Source organism: Watersipora subatra, chromosome 1, assembly GCF_963576615.1.
Source record: "Watersipora subatra chromosome 1, tzWatSuba1.1, whole genome shotgun sequence".
Lineage (NCBI taxonomy): Eukaryota > Metazoa > Bryozoa > Gymnolaemata > Cheilostomatida > Watersiporidae > Watersipora > Watersipora subatra.
The window spans coordinates 55,929,981-55,939,123 of NC_088708.1; positions in this window are offsets into that span (position 1 = coordinate 55,929,981).

The following is a 9,143-nucleotide window of genomic DNA, read 5'->3' on the forward strand; positions in this document are numbered from 1 at the left end:
TACTATATACCGTAAAACCTTTATTTTAACGCTATGGGGCTCTATTTTCCAACCCTTCCTTCAGAGTGGTGCTTTATTAAAGGTGACATTGAAATAAAGGGTGGCGTTGTATTTTTCAAACATCTTGTCAGAATGCTGAGAAAATAAATTTAACCCATTCACGGGCGAATCGTGTGTCGCCTATATTTTTTATTCTCATTCGGGCAGTGCCACATTAACCCTTTTGGACGCAAGAAATTTGCTAATTTACCTCCAACTTGTTGTATACCTTTAAATAAATATACACGGAAAGTTGATACATGTCTTTACCAGTTGATATCTATTGCTTACAATTAACCTACGATTATCTTATAGCCTGCTTTTCAATTTGTTGGGACCTTCAAAGTTTTTTATCTCAGTTTAAATTTGAAGGCATATTCTCATTTTATAAGTACATTTAACAATTGCAAAAAAGCTCATGGTACTCATCGATGTTTGCGACAATTTGCAGTCAAAACTGGCTTTTTATGTGCAATAAAACAGGAGTTACGAGCGTCAATCCATTTCAAGCTGAGTTCAGATTACCACAATCATGCTATCAAATAATATATGCTATAAATCTGCAAGTTTTATCATAATAATTTATTGAATGCTACAAATATATATTCAAGAACAAGTAACATAAACATACCATAATTATAATACGTGAAGCAACAAATATTAATATTTTTAAAAAAATTTATTAGCATCGTTTGCTTGACTAGTTGCGTTCTGATTGTTGCTTCTGTTTGGAACCATTTCATGGTCTTCTACTGTTCAATACTTTCCACGATGTCTTTTGACCTCAACCCATCCTCTGCACAGCTGAGCTAGTCGATATTAGTGTCCAAACAATATTTTAGTGGAGCAAAGTTTTGTACGCAATGCCATTTTGAGTAGAAACTTCTGACACAAATAAAGAAAAACCACGTGTAATCAAAATAGTCTCCAAATGTTAGCCTCAAAATTTTCTATCCCGTTTTCCTTCGTAAATGTGAAAACTTTTCCCACATTCATAGAAGTAGCAAGACCGCATTAAAAAAGGAACTACTATTAGTCTGATGCAGTTACTAATTATTTCGATGGTGTTGCAATCAAATTTTTTAATGAAAAAACCTAAAAACTTGGAGCTGGAAAACGGATTTCGATATGAACAAAAACAACGAACAAATTAATTGTTATTGATGTAACCCAGTCATTAGTACAGTTTTATGGTCAATTTTTACTGATCACTTGCTTTATGGGTTCATAAAGATTAAGAATGTCAAACAGTATTGGTCAAATAGAGGTGGTTTTCAAATACGCGTGACGTTCAAATAGAAGTGGCGTTCAATTAATGGGTGGCGCTCTATTTTTCAACCCTTCTCTCATAGTTTCGCTCAAATAAAGGTGGCATTCAAATGAAGGTGGTTTTCAAATACAGGTTTTACGGTATCTTGTTTGTAAAATAAACTTCAATAAAGCAGTCTAGAGAGTTCTACCTATTTCAGTCCAACTGGTTCTATCTATGAATTTGATAAGATTATTTTATAATACGAGATATGTGATATTTACATCAACACTCTGTAAGGTATACGCAGCATGTGTATAAACACTATCTGAAAATTTTTAACTATGGAAGTAATCCTCCTGTAACCTGCATTTCGCTGCTGGTGCCAAGTTTTGTCAGATATTAAATAACAATTTATGAATTATAATATATAATTTATAAATTGTAATTACAAATCATACAAATTATAATTTATTTTAACAATTTATTTATTTTTTATTACTTTTGGCCTTAGAAAAAGATTACAGTTCATATATTTTACTGTAGATTTATTATGAGGATATACCTGCATTTCAATTTTTTTACAGTTTTACCCGTGGTTGATGCAAAATAAAGGCTATTATCAATAATCAGCTCGTTATTAATAATTCAATTGGTTTCTATCTTTGTCTAAAACTATGGCCTTTTTAGCTGGCACGCTACTGGTCTATTACTCCAATCATCACATAGGTAACATTCCCTTTTATAGCGAGGCATGATATCTTCGTTCATTTTTGCTGCAGACTAAGCTATGAAATGGCGTCCGATACTAGCACTTCATTGCCAACAAAGCTTTTTATTCACAACAGTGAGCCTCTGACTTTTTACATGATTCCGTGTAAGCAGAAAAGGCCCCTTCAAGAATTGATTGAGGTATGTCACAAACAAGTTGCACCTCTAGATTGAGACATTCGTTCGTATGTTTACATCTATAGCTAGATCCTTGTTACATGTTTACATCTATAGCTAGATCCTTGTAACACGTTGAGCTGAACCTCTCACTTAGACTAAAAGTATTCATCAAACCCCCCATGGGCCATGAGCTATCAAGCATGTAACCAAGTACAGTAGGCGCTCCTCAACCCCCCATGGGCCATGAGCTATCAAGCATGTAACCAAGTACAGTAGGCGCTCCTACAACGAAAATCATTCGTTCCAGGAACGTTTATGTTATAGGACTTTTACGTTATAAGAACAGTAAAATACATGTAAATTGCCTAATCCGTTCCAAGATCTTTTCAAACTCATACCTTTGGCCATACAAAAAAAGAAAACGTGACATTTTTTATTTTATTTTAGGCTGTACCGTAACTGCAGTATTATTTGTTTCCATCGACAACTTTTACAACACTGTTTTAGAATTTTTATAACACTTACAAATTTTCACAATGACAACACTGGTTTTATAGACCATGATTGCGATAATTTTACAATATGCTGATGGAGAGGGCACATCTTTAACGTTCATTTATGATTTGCTCATTTTTTCTAAACAGCCAAGTCTATTCTGCAAACCAAAACTAAAAACAAATATTTTATACGTTTACAATAAAGCAAAGCCACACAATATTTTCATTATAAAAAATGGTAATACATGTTCGTCATCTAACTGTACCCATGGGTCAAGGTCGGGCTAAAAGATACCTTTCGACGATACTTCCAACTCGTGTCATTCAGATTGGTGGATCGCCGTTGTAACACCTACACCAATCAATCGCCTTTGTATTTATGAACAATTGCGCAGCTACCTATCTTCTGTTTTGTTGACACATCCGACAATCTACCACAATGAACTAGAAGGTCATGGATGTTGTATTATTATATGTGTAATAGATATAACGCTATACGTATGTCATTTTTCTCTCGTAAATGCGGCGAGATATGTTACCATTCAAATTGAATTTGAGAACTCGCCTGCATTGACACTTTACATTATATAGAATTTTTTACCTAGTGCGAAGCAAAAACCTCACATAAATTATTAATGTTACCTGGAATTTACAATATATGAGGTATATGTATAGGAGATATACGTTATATACGGTGTTTTTAATACAATTTTCACTACTTTTAGCACTTGCAGCATATGAACATGTCTGGTCTGTCTTGAGCTCTCCTTAATACACTTTTAACAAAAATTTGACTCTTTTCCAAAGATATACCACATGATACGATCATCAACACATTTATGCTTGTACCTGTTTATTAGAAGTGCTTAATCAAATTTGAGCATTGTTCAATTAAGGCAGAAAGGGTTAGGAATGTTTGCGATATAATATTCCAGGAGAATGGAGGATCAATGACAAGCCAAAGACGAGAAGCGCAATACATGTAAGTAGGATTGCGCTTTTTCTTGTTTGTTAGTTAAATATGAGGGACCTCGTTGACCGAAGATTCATATATCTTCTAATAATGTGATCGTCCAAAGCTGTGCATTAAATTATTTTATGAGTAACAAATAAATAATTTAATAGACTATATTTCACCCCTTCTATTCTTAGAAGACATTTTAAGTCAGAAGTTCACTTAATAACTTTGGTTTATGGCTCATGCATAAAGCGTTGTTTGCCGGAAATATAAAAATAATACCATAGATACTACATGTAGATAGGTTTATAGCTGCATTAGGAAAGCTTTTACCTTGTTGAAGTTCACTTCATTTAGATGCTTTCCGACTGAAAGCAGGTAATTGTCAAAATATTAGTTCTGCTAGGATATACTTTTGTATCATCCTGTTACTTTAGCCTTAAGATATAAGCATGTGCTTTGTCTGCAAATATGTCATATTTAATTGGTTTGAAGGTTTGTATGATTTAAGTGGTAGTAAATAGAAAACATTTTTGTGTAAAATTGTCAAGATACTATATACAGTTTTAGTAGTTTTTGGTCACCTTTATCATTACAGAGTATACTGTATTCGTGATAAGCCTAGGTTTCACTGTTTGATTTTGGTCAGTCGCAGATATTATTTTTGCTAGAGATCTTACCTTAAGTTTTACAATGTCAGGAAGCAATTTCAGCTTTAATTGTTTTACTATTTGCACGCAGTTGTACGTAGTGTATCTGTCTATTCTACCATGGGTTAGTCTGTGATTTCTAGTTTTGTGTTAAGGTTGTACCGCCCTGGAGACATTGTTTCCAACCGTGACCAAGTCAGCACTAGCTTTATTGAAGACTGCATCAAACAGCAGAAGCTGCTGGATGTAGATAAATACAGGTTTGTCTATATCATTTATAGCAATCTCCACCTTGTTCAGATTGGAGAGGGTGCACATGAGACTATATGCGAATTATTATCGTTGGAATTGTATTTTATTTAAAAAGGAAAAAGGAAGACAATACTCATGTCAATGCCACTGTAAACTAGCACCAGTTTGTAAATTGATCTCGTGAATGCAGGTTAGTTTTTGTCAGTGTGTTTCGCAAAACTTTATTGTTACGCAATTCATTCATGATACAGTTTGGTTTTAGCCATGGCTAGCTTTAAGAACTAGCCTAAAATCTATTATTTTAATAACAGCTGGCAAATTCTTGCTTGTGCGGTTTAAACTGCTGAAAAATTCCAGTTAAAGTGGGCCAGCATAAATTCAAATGGCTGAATTTATCTGGCAGAAATCGGCAAGAATTGCAAGATTTACTCAAACTCTAGTTGAAAGCAAAAAGCATTTATATTCATCATGTTGTTAGAAGATTTGCCTGCGCATACTCACAGTTTGCTTTTAACTTTCCATGTTCTTGTCATCAGTTCCAACTCCAAGCCTAATATATACACTCATTATGCTTTGAACTGTTTCATACGGTCACTAATTTTGGTTTTAAAATACTTGAGTTCGAAACATAATGTACTATTGATTTTGTTATAGTATTGATCCAGACAAACTAACGGTCTACTAGTATGTCTAATACTGTTTTTAAAAAATAAGAAATGACAAGGCTATTTTGGTATGCATTTACATGTAGGCCTATAAACTTTCTAGTCAGGGTGACTGTGGCTTCCCGTGGGATCCGAATGATTAAAGCATGCCACCTACCTAGATGCCTTCAGTAGGTCCCAAAGAGCAAGAAAAGTTTTGTTGGCAAATTCTGAGGGGTGTAAGAGGGCGGCCATCTTGGTTTTTCAAAATGGCCGCCATTTGAATATGTTTTTCACCTATAACTCGAGTACGGGACAAGAGCCCAGTTTACCCCACATTTGCTCTCAACCAACAGAAACCACTCGGTTGCGACAAGCATGATCTGGCGTGGCTGCTGGGAGAAACTCTCACACCAAGGACAATCTACAGAACAGGAAGTGCAATCTGATGCTGAACATGCTGAACAAGTTAACTCAGAATCCAATGATCAAATTCCCGCTTGGGCAGCATACAACTCTTTCGTAGGCAGGCCAAGGCCACTCACATGTGTGAATACACCACCATTAATAGCTGCACCAGCTCATGAATGGCCAACACTGCTTACGATACTGAAACAAGCACAGGGAATCTCTGCCAAAGTCATTGGACCACAACGTAAAACAGTGGTTACACTTGACATGGGTTTGTACAAACCTGCTAAGCAGCTTCAAATGGCTCGGAATGACTGCAGTCACTTAATTCTCCGTCCTGGAGAACTTCATACTGTAATGGCACAGCTCCGAACTATCGGATCATACATGGACAACAGCGGCCTAGATTTATGTTGGATTGAAGCAGAGTTGTATGGTTCAGCTACTGTGAAGCAGATTCTTGAGGGCAGACATGTGAAAAGAGGTAATACGTCACATTTAACAACCCTTCAAGCTTTGTTCACACTATACGTAGAGGCATTCTTCAAAGACACACCTGGTCTGATTGACAAATACGCTGAAATGGTGCGCCTCCTCAACCAGGCATGTGCAGATGATGATCCCAAAGAGATTCAGAGAGCACATGCAAATATGGTACAAGCAATTGAGTCACTGGGCATCTTGGAAGAGATGAGTGACTTTGATGATGATTTCTGCAAGAGACCACTAGCACAAGCATTCCGTAGATACATGCAGATGGTATTAGATATGATGGTTCATATCAGGGCAGTACGTACTGGCAACTGGATACTTCACTTTGAGGCAACAGAAGCCTTTGTGAAATATTACTTTGCGCTTGATAAGCTAAACTATACCCGTCTTATTCCTTTGTATCTAGCAGATATGAAGTCGGTAGCTCAGTCAGACCCTGAAATATGGGCGGAGTTCATGGATGGCAATTGGGTGGTCAACAAGAATGCCGTACCCTTCTGTGCGGTTGGCCGGGATCACGCGCTGGAACAGGTAAACGGGTCAATGAAAGTGTCTGGAGGTCTCATTGGAATCACCTTGAATGAATATGCCCGAACAAAATTCTTCCTAGTTGCACCCGAACTCGCTCGAATAGCAGAGGAAGCAGAGACAATCGCCGGCATATCCCCATTCAAGGCCAAAAAGCATCATGAACACACAGAGGCAAAAGCTGAGCTTCAAGAGCAGAATGTTGATGACCTGACGGAAAGCATCAAAAATTTGACAAATCCCTTTGCAGATGACTGTGATCAAGTGATCAACTTGGTTACAAAAGCAGTTATGTCTGACAAAATACAAGAAGACATCAACAGAAGCACGCAGGTTGGAGCAGAACAATTCGCCCTATTTGTTCAAGAGAGGATCACAACAGGACAGGTGAATCTGTGGGCTCCAATGAAGAAACAGAAATTGCAAATGTGGTCATCAGCTGGAATAAAAGTGAAACTGAGAAATGGTGATCAGGTTGTAGAATTGAAAGAAGACAGGGCACTCTTTGCTCGCTTGCTGATTGTTTCGAAAGCAAGAGATATCAACCTTAAATATGCAGTTGGAACCTATGAATTTTTAGTTGTGCCAAGGGCCTTGTTTGCCGCGGATGGTTCCCTGTTTTACACCACGTCCAAGAGCAATTTGATGTCCATCCTTGAAGGATTGCCAGGAGACAATTCAATGCCTGATGAAATGGATGACAGGCCTGCTGCCAATACCGCTTCTAAATGTGTTGCAATCGTCGACGGAATGGCTGATGTCCAATCACTAAATAAACCAGAATGGGTAAAAACATGCCAAGATTTAGCAACTCATTTCATTGAACGTCACTTGGAAAAATACAGCAGCTATGACGAAGTTCATCTTGTGTTTGATCGTTATGATATTGGTCAATCACTGAAGGCAGCAACACGTGAAAAGCGACAAGTCAGTGCCAAGACTACCAAATCCATATCACATCCCAGACACAACATCAGTTGCTAAGACAAGCATGCAGAGTCTGCTAGCCCATGTGAAAACCAAAGATGAATTAACTGCCTATCTAGCCAACAAGATACTTCAACATGCTGAAACAAATGGCAAGTGCCTTGTAGTTGCTTGGCGTGACCAAGCAAAAGCCACGCATAGAGAAGTTGAAGGTCTCTCAAGCTCACAAGAAGAAGCAGACACTAAGCTAATTCTGCATTGTGTTAATGCTACAGAAAATGGTGCCACATCAATCAGGATTCATTCGCCAGATACAGACGTTCTCATTCTAGCCATCAGACGTTATCCAAACCTCTGTAAAGATACATGTTTGGTAACAGGAGTCTAAGAAAATCGTAGAGTAATACCCCTTGCCCCTATATACAATACCTTGGGTGAAAAGAAGGCTGCATGTTTCCCGGGCTTTCATGCACTGCCAGGGGCAGACGTCACTGGACGATTTGCTGGTAAGGGAAAGCGAACATTTTGGAAAATCCTGAAAGAACTTGACTCGGATTATGTCAAAGTGGATGCACCTGCACAGCTTGGTGTTGCAGAAAGACCATCTGAGGCAATCATTGATGCCATTGAAGCATTTATTTGCCAGCTGTATTTGCCCCACACAGAATTGACCAATGTAGCATATGTACGGTGGTGGCTTTTCAAGAAGAAGCAGACGCGATCTGAGGGTCTGCCTCCAACTAAAGCTGCACTTTTGCCAGCTATCATGCGAGCCCACTACCAGGCTATGATTTGGCACAATTACATCATCCCAAACCCAGAGTTACCACGCCCTGAGAATTATAGCTGGGATTTAGTTGACAACAAATTCAAGCCAGTGACGACATCTTTCCCTCCTGCTCCAGACGCCATAATCCATTTGGTAAAGTGTGAGTGTCACCAGTCCTACTGTGCCAACAACATGTGCAAATGCAGAAAGAATGGACTAAGCTGTACAGGACTTTGTGGGTGTTCCATTGATTCAGACGAATGCGAGAATGCAGAAAGTATGGCCTTAACAGATGATGAGGACAGTGATAATGAACTATAATGCATTATGCTTGTAAGAAACTGTTGTGTCAGGTGCCATTGAGCATTCCACTTTAGCAGAAATTATGTCTTAATACCCCATAATGTTCAGTATTTCAAAGGTTTATGATATCAAAGTACTTGGCTGTATGGTGCATAGGTTATGTCGAGAGAAGTTGAATAATTTTCACAGTTAACGCATGCTCATGCCATTGGCGGCCATTTTGAAAAAAATATATAATTACACTATTGACTCCTATTTGGAGTTTTCTTGAAAATATATCAATTGCATGATAGATGGTGGCACCTTTGAAAAACAGGATGGCTGCTAGCCTTGTTTACCTTAGCAATGTCATACCATGTTTTTTGGACTGCTTGGTGTTGTAAAAATTGGTATTGCCACCAAAATTGCCTTCGTAGCATGTTCACAATTCGAGTTACACATGAAAATGTATTCAAATGGCGGCCATTTTGAAAAACAAGATGGCTGCCAGCCTTCCCTCTTACCCTAGCCATGTCAATCCATGTTTTTTGGAC